The sequence below is a fragment of the Protopterus annectens genome, chromosome 5.part0, assembly GCF_019279795.1.
Source record: "Protopterus annectens isolate FY-2018-M chromosome 5.part0, PAN1.0, whole genome shotgun sequence".
NCBI lineage: Eukaryota > Metazoa > Chordata > Ceratodontiformes > Protopteridae > Protopterus > Protopterus annectens.
Genome location: NC_056735.1, coordinates 632273455 through 632294180, shown reverse-complemented (window position 1 = coordinate 632294180; position 20726 = coordinate 632273455). Strand labels below are relative to the sequence as shown.

The 20726-nt window shown below is 36.3% G+C and overlaps 1 protein-coding gene across 5 annotated transcripts in view; it reads left to right on the top strand.

Moving 5' to 3' along the window:
* ASMTL (acetylserotonin O-methyltransferase like) overlaps nucleotides 1–20726 on the top strand; it is a 1454724-nt gene that overhangs the window by 395742 nt on the left and 1038256 nt on the right. The window contains exon 1 of one of the 5 annotated variants that reach the window (XM_044072472.1): nucleotides 5116–5358. The exons of 3 other annotated variants lie outside the window; for them this stretch is intronic. The gene's annotated coding sequence lies outside the window, so the exon portion shown is untranslated. Of the gene's footprint in view, nucleotides 1–5115; nucleotides 5359–20726 lie in introns of those variants that run through there. One more of the 5 variants, XM_044072475.1, reaches the window with a different exon arrangement.

Below are 20726 nucleotides of genomic sequence, written 5' to 3'. Positions count from 1 at the left end.
CCATGCTCTAACCAACACAATTTTATATTCAATATCTATAACGTATTAATAAAATTCCCAAATTGCTATTATATTATAGGAGGAGTCTGGAATATCCTCATTAACCCCTACAAAGATGGATCCAATAAAAATAGGAATAAATCACCCTAAACCTTCCTAGCAATAAAATAATTAATAAATAGTTTTGAATTAATAGACCCCTACTCATTATAACAACAAGACAATTCAATAAATACACATATTACTCCCCAACCCACAAAACGTGGTCAAAAACTGATTTCTTTTTGATATCTGAAACCTTAACAAGAGCCAGCATAGAATATAAAGTATACATCGGATCAATATCTCATCACTTAAAAATCTTAATTAGCATCAATACCACCACCACAAAATACAAAAGGTACAACTGCTATAATTGGACTTTCAATGCAAATTTAACTAACAATGAAGAAGTAGTACAATAAATAAAATTTACTCTAGTTAGACTAGAACAGGAGTTAACTATAAATGATCCTTTGACATACAATGGGCTGCCACAAAGGTGGTAATTTATGGGTTACTTATACAAAAAGCATCAATCCTTAAAAGACAAAGAACGATAGAAAAAAATCACAATTGGAGAAATAGCTAAAAGATGTAGAAGCAAAACTCCTAAATAAATACTCCCCTGAGCTGGAAGAGAATATGATTAACCTACAAAATAAAACTTTATGCATTACATTTACAAACTCAGTCCTTCACTGAACCTAGGTTATTTATGCTGAATGGGCGCAGGTACCTTCTAAAACATTAGCCAGACTAATAAATATTAAAAAAGAGCTCCCTAAAATAACTGAACTAAACCATAATGGTAAGTTAATAAGTAAAGATTCAGATATACTAAACTCATTTGTCGAAATATACTGTAACATATACAATTCCCAGAAACAAGTCCATTCAGACTTATATGATAAAATCACAAAAGACCTAAAATTCCCACTACTAAACGAAGAGGAGAACAATTACCTAGCAAACCCTCTCAGATCAGAAGAAATCCAACTTGCCATAAGTAAACTGAAAAGTATCAAAGCTCCTGGCTCGGATGGCTACACAGCCGAATTTTACAAAATATTCAACTTTCAGCTTTCTGGTATTTTGCTCAGTGTATACAATTATATCATAAAGCATGGAATCTCAGACCTGTACATCAACAATTCAAAAAACATTTTGATTTCCAAACCTAACTCAGACACAACAAATCCATATAACTACAGACATATTGCTCTTATAAACCTAGATATTAAAATATTAACTTCAGTACTATCACATAGATTACAAAAAGTAATACCTTTCATAATCTCACCTGAGCAAATAGACTTCATGAAAAGTAGACAGGTCTGGGACAATACCTTAACTCTCGATACAATAATCATGCTCTTTGCAAAAGACAAATCTCCCAGATATGCTCTTAAAGGTTGATACAAGTAAAGATTTTGATAGAAGAGACTTACATTTTCTATTTAAAATTATGACTTGCTTTAATATTTCCAAATATTTTAAAGATATAATAAAAAACTATCAAAATACCTCAACCACACTGTATATTAACACATTCCAATCTCCGCCTATTAAAATAACAAATGGAATCAAACAAGGCTGCCCCCTATCTCCTTACCTCTTCAATCTATACCTAGATCCACTCCTACTCTACATTGCTCAAAAGACATAGCACCGCATTCTAAAATGTAATAACATTGAGCTAAAGTTTACCAGATTTGCTGATGATTTCAATATCTACTTTGAATTCCCCAACACTGACTTACATAAAATTTTAAAAACAACAGAAAATTTTTCAAAAATAGCCAACTAAAAAATCAACCCCATGAAATCTTCTGTATTTCCTATAAACCCTTATAAGCACAATGAATCATACTTCCCTATAACTTCAATTGCAGTAAAATATTCAGTAAAATATTTGGGCATCAACTTTGTACACACACATAATGATCTGTTGAAAACCAACTTACAAGGAACATGGGAAAAATCATCAGGACATAACTAGATGGGAAAAATAAATATATCTCCTCTATCGAAAGCAGACATCATTAAAATGAATATTTTACTAAGAATCATAAACCAGTTAAATGCTATAAATCTAAAGATTCCCCCAACATCTGTTTGTAAAATTAAGACAGCCCTTTCAAATTTCATATGGTACCCTGTGGTGGTGGTGCTGCGGTAGCGCTGTCGCCTGACAGTTAGACGTTGCCCCGTTCGATTCTCAGTTAGAGCGTCTTCTGTCTGGAGACATGCGTGAATGGGCGTACCTTCTTTGAAAGTTGTGCGTCAGGGTGGGCAACTCGGAATGTAAAAATATACTGCCAATCATTAGCGGACCGGAGTTCCGCTGTGGCGACCCCTAACCGGTAAAAGCCGAAAGACACAACAACAAACTCTAAAAATACAAGAATTAGCTACAACAAATTAATACTATCTAAGGAAAAAGCAGGTCTAGGTTTACCTGACTTTAAACTATATTATGATATCATTGGTCCTCAGAATTATCCAAATCTGAAATCATGACCCCAAACAGCCAAATATGGTCACCACTCTGGTGTCAAATCTGGTATAAACAAAATAATTAAACATAAACCCCAAAGCCCTCCCATACATTCAACTTAAAAATAACTGTCCTTCCAAAATTCATCCCATGATCAAGAATAAGATGATAACTTTTCAAAATTTAATATCATCACTTCATCTAGAAAACACACTTGATTAACTGCAACCAATATATCTAAACCCAAACTTGAAATTAAACAACAGAATGATTGACCTCACAAAATATCCCCAAATTAAAGATATAACGGTTTTGCAAATTCACAATCTAAATAACTTAAACATATCAGACTTAAGATCCCACCTAGGACTAACATGTAAATATGACCCTATGATTAAACAAATCAAATTACTAGTCAAAATTAAGTTTTCAAGAATAAAAATAGAAGAGCATAACAGTTGAATAACCCAACAAATTCTTAAAACACTATCCTACAAATCAAAAATGGTTTCCAGTGCATATAAATTAATATCAACAATTAAATTACAATCTTCTTTTCTCTATTCCAAATACTGGGATGAGAGAAATAATATTTCTATAGACCAAAAACACCAAGCAGTCAAAAAAATACATTAAAATTAACTCCTTTTAAAAACTTAATTTATACACAGCTCATGATCAAAAACAATGCATACTACACTCCTGTTGTTTAAAAAAAAAATTTGATACAAAAAAACACTAACATGTCCTTTTTGCCCCCAGGAAAACGCAGATATATTGCATATCTTTTGGAGTTTCAAGATAGTCTATAAATTATGGTGTTCCCTCATGATAAAACTTCAAAAGATGGGTTACGAGAAAACCACCTTTTCATGGGACACAGCAATTCTGAATACAATGCCCAAACTCCTTACTGGTATCCATAAACATATCGTAATTGCAATATGTGCGCTAATCAAGCATTTTGTTGCAAAAAAATGGCTGGATAAATTCAAAATTGCCTGGGATAATTTTAAAGTTATGGCAATAAAACTTATTTCTTCCCATAAATTGGTAACTAAAAACCCCAACAAAAGATCATACTTCCAAGCATATTGGAATTACCTCTTAGCCAAGATCCTGAAAGACTAAACTGAAAATTATTCTCACTCCCAATACCTGAACCTACAGAGGAATACCGTTTTAAAAAGGGAAGGAAACAAATATATGGAAAGTAATGGGAGAAGGGCAAGGGCAAGATAGTAGTAAGAGGAAAAAGAGTAAGACAAATTAGAATAGTAATAAAAGGTGGTGTCTAATTTGTAAATAGATTTTTTTTATTTTAAAGTTATTTTTTACTTAACAAAGGTTCTCCCTGTTCTAAATATCTTGAGTGCTAAAAACAAACAAATGTGAAGATTTAGACAAAGTCTTGGAGAAGACCAATACATCATTACATTGGAACCGTTATAGTTCCATATTCAAATGCAACAGACTCGGCATTTTCAAAACACTATTGTATGTGATATTGCTTATCATATAGTAAATGTTATATTAATATTATGAGTGCATATAACTGAAATTAATTGTTCTAACTAATACCTTTCTTTTAGGTACTTTGTTACTTGTAACTTGTTTCTTTTCTTCCGTTTTGTCAAAATATGCATAAATTCAATAAACATTAAATTAGAAAAAAAAGAAATACTCAGTTTATTACACCCACACATACAGGAGTTATAATTTCTATGTTTTACACGTTGTCGCAACTATTAGAATACACCGTTGGGTATTTTACATTTAGGCATTTACTTTTTAGCTGCTGTTTAATTCAATAATGTGTGTAACTATGTATGCATATATAAATATAGCTCTCAAGTGAATCCGGGACAAATCCAGAAATAATCGGGGATACCTCTAAAATATTAGTACTATGAACACGAGACATTGACAGAATATGAATTACTGATATACATTAAGTAAACAGTTTATAAATTTAATTATTGTCATTATTTATTAAGGATAATTCGCCACCTTTTCTCCAAAAGTCCCTAGTTTTAGGAAGCTAAAACGGGTCAAAATCAGGGTCTCTCCTGAAAATCAGGGACAGTTGAGAGGGGCGTTGAACTGAACAGAAGATGAACACTCTCCACCTATTGTATACGGCCATCTATACTTACATGCAGGTATACATATATCTATTTATGCATGCATACATAATATTAAAAAGAAGCCAATGCCTTAATGCAAAATATCCAAAGTGAGCAGCCATGTAAACACCTTCTTCCCTATCTGGTGTTCGCTGTCAAGATGCAACAAAATGTAATACACATAAATGCAGATATAAAAGCAACTTTCTATTTCTGTGTGCCAAGTTTTTTTTTTTTTTTTTTTTTTAAAGATTTCTTGTTTGGTTCAAGACGTTATTCAACTACAAGTTATATACCACATGTTCTTAAAATAATGGATTGGATACATCGCTAAAATGTAGTAACGGTTTACAAAAGCACAACGATAATAACTAAGTACTATTTCATCTGTTTTAGAGGACTGTCGTAGGAATTATGGCAGGTACTTTCACCACAGCAACAACGCGTAACTTCCTGTCCCTTTCAGTTTACTAATGTAATACAATGACAATTACAGAAACGAGGTTACAGGACTAGGAACTATTGATTTTGTCGGTGTTTTAAAATAGTCAACGGAATCTGTAGAGCGGTGCACAGCAACGCCATCCAGTCAAATGCTGTAAGTAAGAAGTTATGGTATAACGTGTGTTAGAAAAAGTGAATTTTCATTTCATGGATTAGGACTGTGACCTGTAGTACATTGAGGCAGAAAAGGTAAGTCTTGCTGGTGAATGCTGTCCTTGCATATATCGTCCAGTGGAGTTGCGATTTGTATTAATTGTAATATATACATTTTTTTTAGATTTATGGCGAAAAGGTTTGTATAGAATAGTAGCTGTTTTCCAAAAACTTCATAATTTTAGAAACGCTGTAGCGGTTTTCATTAGTTTGCGGTGAATATGACATACAGTTGTTAAGATTTCTGGGGTTCTCGTATGCGTGAGACTTCTTTACTGTATTGTTTTGTTGCTGTCTTTCCAACCCTTTCATTATTTCTTTAGCGTAGTATAAAGTGAGTGATTAACATTGAATGTACAGTGAAGCAGTATCTGTACTGTTTGTTTTGCAGTATATCATTAATGACATTTAATTACTTTACAGTGCCATTGGGCTGTATGTGAAACTACCTGTTCCTCCTAGTCCGGCATTTACTTTAGAGCCACCATGTATGACATTTGAGAGGTGTGTCCCTAACTTACTGAGAGCTGCCTTCAGAATGCATAGAAATTCCCCTGCTATCCTTCTAATGGTCGTCACTTCTTTTACAACCAGTCTGTGTTTTTGTGCAATTAAACATCATTGCTGTAACCGAGTAGTGCAATTTTAGCTCGACTTCCCTTCACTGTGAGGTGTAGTGTTTTCTAGGGTCTGTTTATATAAGAAGCAGGAGTGTGTGTGTGTGTGTGTTGTACGGGTGGGCAAAGACTCCTGCGAAATATACTTTAATTGCATTGGACCACGTTTGGCAGTGGTTAGATTTCATATTTCAGGTAATTATCACAATTTGATATGTACAGGTATGAGTTTATTCATTTATTTAAAATGATTACCATTGCATTCTAATTGTTACTGTAGTTAATGAGGTATTGTTTACAGTAATTATAGCTGTAATGTGCAGGGTCCAGTAAAAATAACCACACACACACTGTGTCAATGCTGAATTATTCTCTTATCATTTGCAGTATTTTTGCTTTACTGTTGCCATTAATCTCCTTTTTATTCTCTTTTGTATACTTAGCAAAGGCACCCACCTTCCTTTCACTGCACCCTAATTTTTCTTCCTATTACCCCACCACACACAATTTCATTTTGTGTAGATATATATATATATATATATATATATATATATATATATATATATTATGTACTGTAAGTGCTGTACAGATTGTCTTGCAGTTTAAGCACTGACTTTTATTTCAATAGTTTTTCATTTTCTTTTTATCATCTTTGCTTGCTTACTATTAAGCCTCCTTTCAGTCAGATAGGCATTATTCTCTCTGTGAGGAGCCTGTTTTCAGGTAGCCACAAGGTGCTTTGTCCTCCTTTTTATCATCCATGAGAGTGGTTTGTGCTCTTGCCAGCATCCATACAATGATTTTTTTTTTCATTTTCTGACCTAACCCAGTCCCTGGTGTTGACATGAGTCCTTGAGTGAACAGCAAAAAAGCAAACTTTGTAAGCAAATGCGTGAAACCAAAACCCCTTCTTCCACTGACAATTTGTCCTTTGAATGAGACCACAAATGTAGTTAGGCAAATTCCAAACAGTCCAAAAAATGAAGCTGAAATAGTAGGCACAATTCAAGTAAGATAAATCTTCTTTTAATCCACGACAGCAAACAAGAGAAATAACACAAGCGCTTTCGCCCGTTCGTAACGGGCTTTTTCAAGTGTACTGATTCAACAACCAGTCCATGCTTTTATATTGTTTAAACCAAACATTGCAATAAAACAATTAGCTTAAATTAATTAGATAATTGTTAAACAAGCAGTATTAACCCTGAAAGATCTTTTAAAATGGTTTTACCAAGCATTGCGATGCATTGCTTCTTTCTTAACCAAGGAAATATTCCTTTTAAAATACGCTAAAGAATTCCTTTCCAAAAATGATTATGCGCAAAAAACATTTAAATATTCTGTTAAATTCAATGTTAAAATAATTGTTAAGATGTTTAAAACATTAGCCACTGACCTTTGAACATGTACAATGTTAAAAGCATCAGTTAATGTATGTGTAAATTAAATTATTTCAACTTTTTAGCAATCTGGCATCTGCTAGATCAAAGCAAAACATTATCCCATACACACAAACCATATTTGTGCAATATAGGTTCATAGGTTCATACTAGGCTATCTGCCCGAGGGCATTTACAAGCCTAGCCCATAGTTTTGTGGCTTACGCCACCCCTTTAGTATGGGGAACTATACCCATTATTTTGCTGTGCCTCTGTTGAGCAGTGACACTGAGGTAATCCCTGGGGTATATCTGCGATCTCCCATCCATTGGTCAAGATTTCTCTTGAACAAGGCCAGCGAGGTGCTCTGCCTCACATATACCGAGATTTTATTCCACAGCATAGGGAGTCTTTGGGTGATGAATCTATCCCTCCAGCGCGTCCTATTAATAGCCGTGTCGAGGTTTAAGTCTCCTGCCCTTGTGGCTCTGACGGATCTAGATTTTTTGAGGTGAAGCATATTCATCAAATCTGGGTTTGACATGGCCTTGTATGTTAGGCAAAGGTCACCTCTGAGCAAGCGGTGCGACTGAATAGAGCTGGAGTTCTTTCAGTCGGGCAGCATAGGACAGATGTTTGAGACCCTTTATCCTTTTGGTGAGGAACTTTGTGGCCTCTCCAGCTGCTGCAAGTGTCGGGTCAGATACATTCGAATGGGGCATTGTACTCAATCATTGGTCTGATGAGTGATGAGTATAGGGAGACTATGACCTCCTTGATCTAGATGAGAATCCCTTCATGATAAGGTGGGCAATGTAGAAGGTCTTCCTAACTACTTTAGCTACATGGGTGTCGAATGACAGACTACTATCAACCTGGGTCCCCAGGTCCCTGATAACTTCTTCTATGCTCAGTGGATTGCCACCTATTTGGTAGCTAGGGGTAACCTTGTTTTTCCCGGAGGGTATGACTATGCATTTTTTGGCATTTAACTTTAGGCCATGGCTCTGGCACCAGTTATCCGTTTCTGTGAGACCCTTCTGAAGGATATCTGTGTCAGATGTGTTTTCTACTATGGCGCCCAGTTTGCAGTCATCTGCAAACTTTGTCAGCCATAACCCTCCTGTGTTTGCTTGTACTTCGGAAAAGTAGATGCCAAACAAGAGTGGGCCCAGGACTGAGCCCTGTGTTACACCACTTGTGACAGGCTTTGAGTCTGACATGGCGCCAGCAACTCTGACCCTGTGGGTTCTGTCACTCAGCCAGTTTGCAACCCATCTTGTGATGTATGGGTTAACATTTAAGCTGATGAGTTTTTCAATGATACCCGAGTGGGGTATTGTATCGAAGGCCTTCGCCAGATCGAGGTAGGCTGTATGGACTGCCTTTCCTCATCAATGGCTTTGGTGACTGTTTGAAAAAGTCAACCAAGTTTAGAAGGCATGATCTGCCTTTGACAAAGCCAAACTGGGATGGATCCAAAGTCTGCAAATTCCCTATGTCTTTATTTATGAGGTCCATTATGATCCTCTCCATGGCTTTGCAGATAAGGCTTGTCAAGCTAATGGGCCGGTAATTTCCAGGGTCGGTGGAGGCACCGCCTTTGTGAAGTGGGACCACAGTTGCAGTGCGCCACTCCCTGGGTACGTATCCAGAGGTAAGACTATGATTAAACAGCTGTCCTAGCTGTGGGTTTAATTCCTCGTTGAGTTCGTGGAGCACACAGCCGGGGACACCATCAGGTCCCATGGATGCTGTGTTTTTTGCTTTGGAGAGAGCAGTTCTCACTTGGGCATTGGAGATGTTTGGGGAATTGTAATACATTGTAATACTAAATTATGAATGATTACAATGTTAAAAATACAATATAAAAATTGTATTTTTAAAAATATAAAAATATGATAAACTGTAGAAATATAAATATATATAAATATATCCTACTAAAAAATCTATTTATTATAAAAAAAAATGTTCTAAATGGTTAATAAATTAGTGCTTCATTTTAAACATCAATTCTAAATAATAAAATTACATATCAAAAAACATTTTTATAACTTATTCCTTTTAGCTTTTAGGATGCTGGTCACACTAATCCCTTCATTTAGCCCTGGGCACTTGGTTGCATTTAGCTTCAATTGCCACATTAATTCTTTTATATTAAGAGCAATTTCCCAATCTCCTCCTGTCAAATCTTGGGTTACCTTATCAAGTACAAAAAACTTGATGGACATATTTACACAATTCAAGGAATGCTTGAAGAAAGCGTTAGTTTCTTTTTTTGTTTTTACATCATTCATGTGTTCATATACTCTATGTTTCAACTCCCTTTCCATTTTGCCCACATAAAATGATGGGCAATTTTGACAAAATCCCAGATAGACAACCCCCGATGAGTTGCAGGAAAAATAATATTTAGATGTTAATGTGATATTTCTAGAAGCAATATACACCTGTTCACTATTGCAGATAAATGAACATTGGTGGCATCTACCACATGGAAAGGTTCCTTTCTTTTTCAATAAACCCTTTTCCTGAATTTTATCTTTGGTGTACATATTTTGCTCAAATATACCCTTTAGGTTAATATTTCTTTTCCTAATAAATGAAACCTTACTTGGAAAAATATTTGTGAATTCATCCTCCATAGAAACAATTGGCCATAGGTTCTTTATAGTACTTTCAATGAAACCTGCATCTTGGGAATATGTGTAAACAAAATTATTATGTGTCTCATACTCCAAAACCTCCTGTTTCTTAGGTATAATTATTCCTTTTCCTAATAATGGAGATAATTGCTGGTCCCTTTTCTGAAGAATTTCATTCAATATGTTTTGAAAAAATGAATATGGATACCCTCTATTTAAAAATGCTTTTCTAAGAAACTCCACTTCGTCAAAAAATAATTCCTCGGTACTACACATTCTGGAAGCCCGTACTAATTGGCCCTTAATAATGCCCTTCTTGATATATGGAGGGTGCCCACTATCAAAATGCAAATACGAGTTGCAATGTGTGTTCTTCCTGAAAATTTGAGAAACAAAGCCTTTTTTATTCAAATTTTTGGTTAATTTTATATCCAAATAATTTAAAAACGTGTCATTTATCTCATAAGTGAAACGTAGGAAATCTGTGGTATTTGACAAATACTCCATAAATTCTGCAAATTGTTCCCTAGAGCCTGACCAGAAAATACAGATATCGTCTAAGAATCTTTTGTAAAAACTAATGTGTTTTTTCCAGTCTGATGCATGAATGAATTCTGCTTCCCATTTGTGTAGAACTATATTTGCATAGGTTGTGGCACAAGGCGCCCCCATAGCCACCCCACTCCTCTGCTTAAAAAACTCTCCATTAAAGAATATAAAGTTGTTGTAAAGAATTATTCTCATAAAATCCAGTATTGTATTAATTAAACCATTATTAAGCCCAGATTCTTTACTAATTGCTTCACCAAACCAGTCCAACCCCTGCTCATGTGGGATACTGGGGAATAGTTCTACTATGTCTATTGTCGCCATATATAAACCAGTGTTTACCATGTCCTGATTTAGACTAGTTAAAAATTCCCACAAATCCTTACAGACATATTTTAAACCTGTTACATAGTTTTTTAAGTGAAAATCCACAAATTTGCTGAATGGTTCTGTTATTCCCCCCGCTCCAGCTACTATTGGACGAAACTTTAAAGGAGCTAGGCCATTATGTACCTTGGGGATGCCAAATAAAATGGGTGTTTTTGGTTTGGAAACAAATAAGTAATTATGTACTTTCTCATTAACGAACCCTTGCATTAATAAGTCATATATATGAAATTTGATCTTCTCCAGTGCAATGTTTAGTTCATTCAATGAGATAGGTTCATAGATGTTAGTATCTTGTAACATGTTGTATATGAAATTCTCATATTCCAATTGTTGCATTAAAACTATCCCCCCTCCTTTATCGGGTTTCATTACCCTTATTCCATCCTTTTTAAGTTGTCTATTACCACTTGTAGTCTGTTAGGAAAATTAGGTGGATGCATGTCTTGCTTTTTACCAAGATTCTCTCTCAGGACTTTTTCAATAAGTTCCTCAAACATTTTTAGCTTAGGGTGAGTGGGGGGATTAAAGATGCTACTTCTAGAAAGTGAATGATCCTGCACGCCTTGATTTTTAAACATTACTGCTAAATTCAAGTTTCTTACAAACAACTTTAACTCTGTTAAGAGTTTAGGAAGATAACTTGCCCTATGTGGGACATACTGGAGTCCTTTTGTAAATAAATCAAAATAGGTCTCTGTGATCTCCATGTCTGTATAATTATAAATAGTGAAGTTGTTCAAACTATTAATATAACAAATTCCTTCATCACTTATCACCACTGAGCATTTAATGTCGTTGCCTTTAGAGTCATTCTTATTACTCAACGTCTTTTCCCCCATGCATTCTGCTGGTATTGATTTGATTTTACCCGTGGTCTGCCCTGGGGAACTTGAAAACCCTGTTGGCCATTGTTAGTACCCTTCTGCGCTAACCTTTCACTTCTCCTAGGCATGTCAGAGTAATCATAACCATCATTTGGACCTTGCATTTCCATGTTCCCTGTTTCCTCATGATTTATATTTTTCCTAACACCTATAGCTGGATAGGCTCTGCCTTCCTTATATTCAATAAGGTCTCTTTCCAATTTTTTGGCTTTTCTATCTAGAACCTTAAAACAATGTTCATCAACTTCCTTAAATGTGTCATTGTATTTTTTCTTATATCATGTAAATTTATCATCCTTAATAATGTTATCATGCAAAACATTCCCTTACTGGTATAGTCATCAATCATTAATTTTAACATTTCTATACCAGTTTTGTTGAACAATTCCGTTAATTGGGAGTGTAAAATGGAACCAGCATGTGCATTGTTCGGGTACCTAAAACAGAGTAGTCCCTTAGGCACCCGCTCTACTTGTATACATTCTCTTAAATAATTAATCTCTAGTTGTGAATTTTTATACGCATATAATTTGCTTTTAAAAGCTTCAAACTTGTTCTCCAGCTGTTCAAATTGAACATTAAAAGTACCTGTTTTAAAGCGTGGTTGCTGTTCAGTCCAAGCTTTAAAATTAAAGCTGTTGCCCAAGTAAGAACAATCATTTCTGTTAGTCCGTGAATTAGTGACAGGAGAAACCGAGGGATGGTCCACAATAACCGGATCATTAGATAATGTTACAGTTTTTGAAACTCTGTTTTGTTCGCCGTTCCGCTCCTTTTCTTTACCTTGTTGCTGATTACAAGGGAACCCAGAGCTACTAGAACCATTAGCGTTCATTAACGTGTTGTTCAACTGAGTTAACAGAGCTAAAACTTGATTCAGCTCCTTCCTCGTCACCGGCGTGTCATCCGGTTCCTCCATGAGTAAAAGGGGTGTATCAGCAAAGACAGGAGAGGATAGGTCTTCCGCCATCGAAAAACACAAACCAGTGAACAGCATAAAAAGCAAACTTTGTAAGCAAATGCGTGCAACCAAAACCCCTTCTTCCGCTGACAATTTGTCCTTTGAATGAGACCACAAATGTAGTTAGGCAAATTCCAAATAGTCCAAAAAATGAAGCTGAAATAGTAGGCACAATTCAAGTAAGATAAATCTTCTTTTAATCCACGACAGCAAACAAGAGAAATAACGCAAGCACTTTCGCCCGTTCGTAACGGGCTTTTTCAAGTGTACTGATTCAACAACCAGTCCATGCTTTTATATTGTTTAAACCAAACATTGCAATAAAACAATTAGCTTAAATTAATTAGATAATTGCTAAACAAGCAGTATTAACCCTGAAAGTTCTGTTAAAATGGTTTTACCAAGCATTGCGATGCATTGCTTCTTTCTGAGTCCTTGAGTCACTTCAAGGGCTGTCTGTACACCCATGTCCAAATGTGTGCACTCCCACATACACTCTTTTGAGGCGGCCATGCCCATGTGTCCTTAGTACTGGCTCTACACATCGTGCCTCCCACTCTCCATCTGAAGGCCTTGTCATCAAAGTAGTGTTGAGCTGGGTGCGAATCCCCCTGTGTCCATTACCTTCCCTGCTTGTACCACTAAGCACCCAGACCTAGTTGAACTCTGTTCACCTGGGGTGTAGTCAAGGATTTATCCCTGAATTCAACTGGCGCAGTTTGCATAGTTGCAGTAAGAGTTGTACATTCAGTTATAGTGTTGCTAGCTTGCATGTAAAAATTCTCAACTCTTTATCATTATGCATGCATCCAATTGAAAACGACAACTTTATCTTCTATGTTATATTTTGCCAGACTGGGTTGCAAATGATCCAGGGGAACCAGTGTTTAAATAATTAAATACTTATCTCTAATGCTGTTTTAACTTTGTCTGCTACCCAATAATACTTCACTTTTTTTGTCTGCTACCCAATAATACTTCACTTTTTTTCCCGTTTACTGTATCTCCTTCACAAAGGCAAAATTTCAGTGTCCCTTAACATTTTCACAGTAGTCAATATTATCTTAACTCTTTTTGTCTTTGATCTACGTTGTATATGTGATTATATTTGCAGTACCTCTGTCTCTGTGTATCATCTTCTAAACTTGCTGGTGCAGTCTCCTTACTACATACTATGCTAAAAGGTTTCACTTCATTTTACTCATCTCTTTTACTTCAAGCACTTCCAGTATTTTTTTTCCTGAAATTGTCTTAATAATTTTATAGGTTCATAGGTAGGTACTAGGCTATTGGCTCTAAGGCCTATATAAGCCTAGCCAAAAAGGTACCCTGTCTTTCGCCACCTAAGAAAATTATTTTCCTGTGCGAGGTGATCCTGGGGTGAATTTCCTATTTCCCATCCAAACATCAAGATTTTTCTTGAAGAGTACTAATGAGGAGCTTTGTTTGATATAGGTAGGTAGTTTGTTCCAGAGTATGGGAAGTCTCTGGGACAGGAATCTATCCCTCCAGCATGTTCTGTTTATTGTGGTGACAAGGTTTAGGTCCCTAGAGCGTGTAGCTCAGAGGGATTGGGATTTCTTTAAGTGGAGCATGTCCAACAGCTCTGGGTTTGACATAGCTTTGTATGTTAGGCAGAGATGGCCTCTGAATAGGTGATATGCGATGGAGTAAAGGTGGAATTTTTTGAGACGGTCTGCGTAGGGCATCTGTTTGAGGCCGGTAATCCTCTTTGTGAAGTATTTCTGTGGCCTTTCCAGTTGTTGTAGATGTCTTGTGAGGTACATACTAAAAGGGGCATTGTACTCTATAATGGCTCTAATGAGTGATGAGTGGAGGGGAACAATGATCTCTCTTTTTTTTTTTTTTCCTGGATGAGAAACCTTTTGTGATGAGGTGTACCACGTAGAAGGATTTCCTGACTACTGTGGAGATGTGATTATCAAGGGAGAAACTACTGTCCACCTGTGTCTCAAGGTCTCTTATCACACTTTTGGTAAGTAGACTACCACCTATGTCGTAGCTCATAGGTACAGAGTTTTTACCAAAGAGGATGACAGTGCACTTTTTGGCATATGTAATCATAATTTTTATAATTTTTTTTTTAATTAATTCAGACTGAAGTTTGTTAAGACTAGCATTATCAGGTCTTGCACTTTTGAAAGGGAGCCTTATGTATGTGCATGTTTATTTGTTTTATAACTAGGTAATTTAACTGGCTGGAACATGCTCTTCAGCTGTAATAGCTCTTGCAAAGTCTCTAAAAATTTTATACACACTAGATTTAAAAGAATATTTTATTTAACAGGGGTTAAGTATATAGTGGCATAAAATACACAAATTTAGGTGTACAGGGTTTACTTATTGCATTGTAAGTTAATACATATACAAATGAAGAGACATTCATATTATTCATCCTGGCTGCAAACATCTTTGGATTGCAGTTAATCTGGTGTCTCTTCATTACCTTTTTCCCTTAAGAAGTCTCTGGTATCCCTATCTTTGTCAGGACAGGACATTTCCTCTTTTTCACTTCCAAAAATCAAGACCTCTGTGTGTTAAATGTTGGTCTTGTCACCAGCTGCTATGTCAGTGTGATGTCTTACCATCCAGCCGCAGTCATAACAAAATGACCTACACTTGCAAGCTTACTCCCCTAAGTTCTTGATGTTTACTACTGAACCAACCCAAAATGTATAAAGAACCTGTCGATTGCTGTTACCCAAAACAAAAAAAAAAAAAATCAAAGTTTTTTTTTTTTTAATACAAATTAATTTTTAACTGATCATATTGATATTTTACACTGGTGTTTGTTCTGTTTTTATACAATTTGTTAAAGCTTGTTAATTTACTTCTGTATGTGGAGAATTTCTCCCCAGGCCTCTGCTGAAAATGGTGCACTGGCCCAGTTGGACCTTCCCTGTAAACAAATGTAAAAAAATAAATAAGAGGCAGGCAGTTTACATGGTTTCTTTTTCTTCATGGCTATACCTGTTATCAGCTGTTGTATAGTGGAATCTTTGAGTGGAGCAGGGACCCATTATCGCACTTAACAAGGAAACTCTAGACCAGTTACAGTGAAGTCTACCCCTTTTTCTGTTTTGCCTTTCATTAATGTAGCAGTCTGGCTCTCGTTAAAGCTCAAGGGAGGTGGTATGGTTCTGGTGTCCCTTTTTCACTCTGTTTTTTGGTGCAGAGAGTCATTTGCTATTCCCTTTTTATTCCTTATCCTACCTCTCCATAAATGTGCTTGTACTGCTGGTACTGTCATTATTGACTGCGATGCTTTCAGTACCAGTGTAACATTTGTTTGCCCCATTGTTAGTATCTCCTATTACACAATATTTTTTGGTATCTATTCTGTCAAGTACTGCATCTTGCACCGTACAGATCGCAGTGCTTGTGTTGTGGTAACTGTTTTAATGCCAGTCTTGAGGTTCACTGTGTTGGGACTGACATTGTTATTCTTAACATGAACCCCACCTTTGTTACGAGGATTTCTAATGCCATATTGTCATATTCTTTGATGTACTCTGATATGCTGGTGCTGACACAATCACCCAATTTGTTAACTGTGGCTATGGGGCCTTAAGATCTATCTGACCTCTGTAACACGACAGAAAGTCTCCAGTCTTTTTGAAATCTATCCCCCAAACTCCACGTCATGAAGGACCTCTTGAAACAGGCAGCATGAGTGAATTTCCCAGCTTCCCCCTGAGTTGACCATAAATGTTATGCTCCATGAGGTGTCAAATGGGTGTATCTACTCCCCCCCCCCCCCCCAGCATGCCCTAAACCCATTGTACACTTTAAGAGGCTTGCAATTTCTTCTAACAGTCCTTTTGGGTGCCCTCCACAAATGTCTTACTATACACCACCTGGTATATTTGCAGGTATAGTAGTTCCTGTTTCCAAGAAAGACAGACATAATTTTCAGCCTCACAGGAAGTGGGCTATCTTGCCAGAGACCCCCTTACCAGGATGTCTGCAATACCCAAGAAGGCACCCATACAACTGAGCCTGGCATCCAAATTCCAGATAAAGAATCCAGACTCATGGGCAAGTTTGGAAACCACATTTCACATATAAATGTCTTTGTCTTCTGGGTGCCTAATTATGCTAGTTATCATTTGACTCATGCTGAAAGTACACCACATGAGCTGCACCTTGGAGGGGATTACTGGATAAGAAATTACTATCTTATGCTACAGCATGAGGATCCTCTTTGTGGGTACCATGTGTAATAACTTTTAGGAGAGCTGCTAGAATTGTGAGATCTGGCATTGCCATCTGCCAGCAGTAGTAGTAGTAGCCAAGACTCCTGGATTTGACCAAGGACACAAAAACAGCCTTTTTGGTTTCCATATTCTCAATTTTCAAGATTTTTGAGAATGTGGTCCACCAGTACCTCAAAAGAGAAGCCAGGCAGTAACATAATGGCTGTGGGTAAGTCCATTCTTCATAGCAATTAATTTTCTAGAAGCTTGGTTTGTGTATCAAACATTCAAAACTTCAGCAAGAGGCTGCTGTATGGTCTCCAGTCCAATAACAGAAGTTCTCAGTAGTTGCCAGGAGCTGTAATCGGCCAATGAGGGAGACCGTGACAGTCATGAAATCTTGACGGACTTTCCCACTGTGGAGGCAGACTGGGATAGCGTTTCTCTCTCTCTCTCTCTCTCTCTCTCTCTCTCTCTCTCTCTCTCTCTCTCTCTCTCTCTCTCTCTCTCTCTCTATCTCTCTATCTCTCTCTCTCTCTCTCATTTTGAACATTATTATTAAGCACAGATGACTGAGACCAGTAGTATAAATAAGTTGTATAACTACATTTCTGGCCCTAGCAATCTCATCTTAAAATCCTTTCAAGATATCCCACCCACCCTGTCAAAAATATGTGGCTAGGAAGGAGGTCATTTAGTTTCTTATGAAAAATGAGCCAGTCAAAAAGTCTTGCCAAACCAGAAAACGTTTACAGCATGTTCTTTTCCAGTATTTCTGTTTTGTGAAAAAAAAAACTGGTCTTGGTTTACTAAATTCCTTCATCACCAAACAGATCCTTCATATTGTGTAATAACTGCAGAGGAGGTAACTAAATTAAACAGGGAACCTGGAGGCCAGTTGTTACCAAAAAGTTTATGGTTTTAGATATTCTGAAGTATATTTTAAGAGATTTTTTAAACCATTTGAACCGATGATGGCCTGAACAAACATCATGAGTAAGGAAGAAATCTATTTTTGCACTTTTTTCTTACTCTTCAGCTTTTTTCACTCTTTCAACACATCCATGTAATAACAGTGGAGTAAATAACTGAATTATTCAGGGGGTCATAAACACTTGTTTGTGAGTTATTTAATTATGCATTCCATTAGTGGTTTTATTCACTGAAATGTGTCATGATTATTTGGTTTTGTAGTAAAAGCTGCTCTCCTATAGATGCAGGAAATACACACAAAAAAAGATTGAACAACTTGTCAAGCATAATTGCTGAGCTATAACTTATCAAAGATCAAACAAAAGAACGTAAAATCTTGTTTGTTTTCTCAGTGGGTGGTAAATCCCCTCACACCCCTAGTAGTTCTTTGTACCACTCTGAACTTCCACTACAGTGGAGAAAAGGCAAAACCCCGTAATCCAACTGTTCTATGGTCTCGCTCACAAGAAAAGCTGGTATTGTGCAATCAGCTATTTTCAATCAACTGTACTGGCTTTTCTCCACACAGCCACCTGAACGTTTGATCAACTGCTTGGCAACCTTGGTATACACACACACACACACACATATATATATATAATATATATATATATATATATATATATATATATATATATATATATATATACACACACACACACACACACTTGTATAATTTTTGCGTGTGCATATATATATATATATATATATATATATATAAAATGTGTGTGTGTGTGTGTGTGTATATATATATATATATATATATATATATATATATATATATATATATTGTGTGTGTGCATGTATGTGTGTTCACATTTTGGGATATAGTTTATCCTATTGTTGAGCAAGAACAGCTTTTGGCTAGGAAGTCTTTCAGAATGGTTTTGAAGGATTGGAGGGAGGATATTCTTGTAATGGATACAAGTAAGAAGTTCCAGGCCTTAGCAACATGGTGCAAGTACAGGCAGTGCACAACAGATTTGATAGGTTTGTCAGACATGAGTTTTTGGTCATGTGTAATAGGTGAGGACAATATATTTTTTATCATAATGGCTACGCTACTGCTATTATCCAGTAATGCAAATGGACTTGCAAGTTACTAAAATTTTAGGAGACATAATCTGCTTTCAGCAGTGAATATTACTTACTATTGCAAATCAAGTTCTAGTCCCACCCTGTAAGTATGTATCAGGAGGACACAGAAGGGAAACCATGTAACAAAAAGAGGATAGATTTCTGAAGAAATTTTTGAAAATGCTTGATTTGAAAATGTGAATTTAGTAGTAGGAACTCCTGACAGAATTTGCATATTATTCTTCAAGATACAATAACTGGGCTAGATTAGATAATAATTATATTTTACAGGAACAGGTTCAGTATATGTCCAATAATTGTTTCAGATAAAAATTAAGATAAATCTGCAGGGTAATGAAGTAAAAATGAGATTGTGTTTTTCCACCTGCCTGTTAAGAGAGGAATTTAAGGAATAGGTAGTGGAAATTAGTTGCGAATTAAGGAATATAAAAATATAGGGAGAATGTGGTGTTTTAGTGGTTGGCGTTACCCCCTCAAAGCAACAGGTTCTCTGGTTTGATTCTTGGCTGGGTTGCCTTCTGTGTAGAGTCTGCATGTACTCCTTGTGGTCACGTGGTTTTCCTTCGGGTCCTCTGGTTTCCTCCCACATCCCAAAGACATGCTGCATGTGGATTGAGCACTCTAAACTGGCCTTAGGTGTGAGTGTGCCTTCTGTGAAAGGTTGGGTGCTGGGCTGGCAACTCGCCACTGTAAAACCACTGCCAATGATTCTGCAGACCATTGTTCTGCTGTGATGACCCCCTAACAGGAAAAGCCGAAAGAAGAGAAAGATTAGGGACTATAGAAATATCTTCAGAAGTTATAGCAAATAAGGAGGTTAAAAGTAGGGTAGAAATAAGAGAGAGCTGTGCTTAAGAATTAATTAGGGGCTGTTAAGCGTTAAAGTTTTGTAGAATAAGGGGAATCTCATAGAACAAGAAGAGGTATAAATGCAGGGTGCTTAAGAGAACATAAGGGGGTACCTGGATAGTATGCATGAGTTTAGAAAAATTAAGCAACTATCTTGATAATAATGCCAGAACATAAAAACATTTGTTAAAATGACCTGGACAACAAAAAATAGAAAGGGTTGTCACCAGATTTAGGGAGCCTTTAACAAGAAAAATAACCAGACATCTTGTCGGGGTATTACAGATAGTTTAGAAATGTTATGTTTGTATAAGGCAGGATAATGTGGAAATCAGGAAAGAAGACAAGTGGATATATTTATGGAAGACTTAATTATGCCAAGGTTAGAAGTAGGCAAGGATCCACAACTGACAGTTAAGACAGGAGAAGATGAGATTAAAACAGTGATGTGTAATCAGTCTTCAGGAAAGCATCCAGGAACAGCTGGTCTTCTGTGGTAGTATTGCAGTTAGGAGGTGAAGTGATAAAGATCTGGAAGATTTTGTTTAACAGTATTTTAAAAAGGAGACACGCCACCATGTCGGAAGAAAGTTATGGTGGCAGTATTCTCTAAAGTAAAGAAAAGACCCATCAGACCCGACTTCCTATAAACCCATTTCAATTTTAAACCGTAATTATACAGTGTTTTTGTCTATACTAGCTAAACAAATGCTAAAGGTGCTATCACAATCAATAGATGTGGATGAGTGTGTTTTTTGTGGAGAGCAGGCAATAATTTGACAACATTAATAGAACAACGGTAATCCAGCGTGAAGCAGAATGTAAGAAAATACTGCTGTTAAT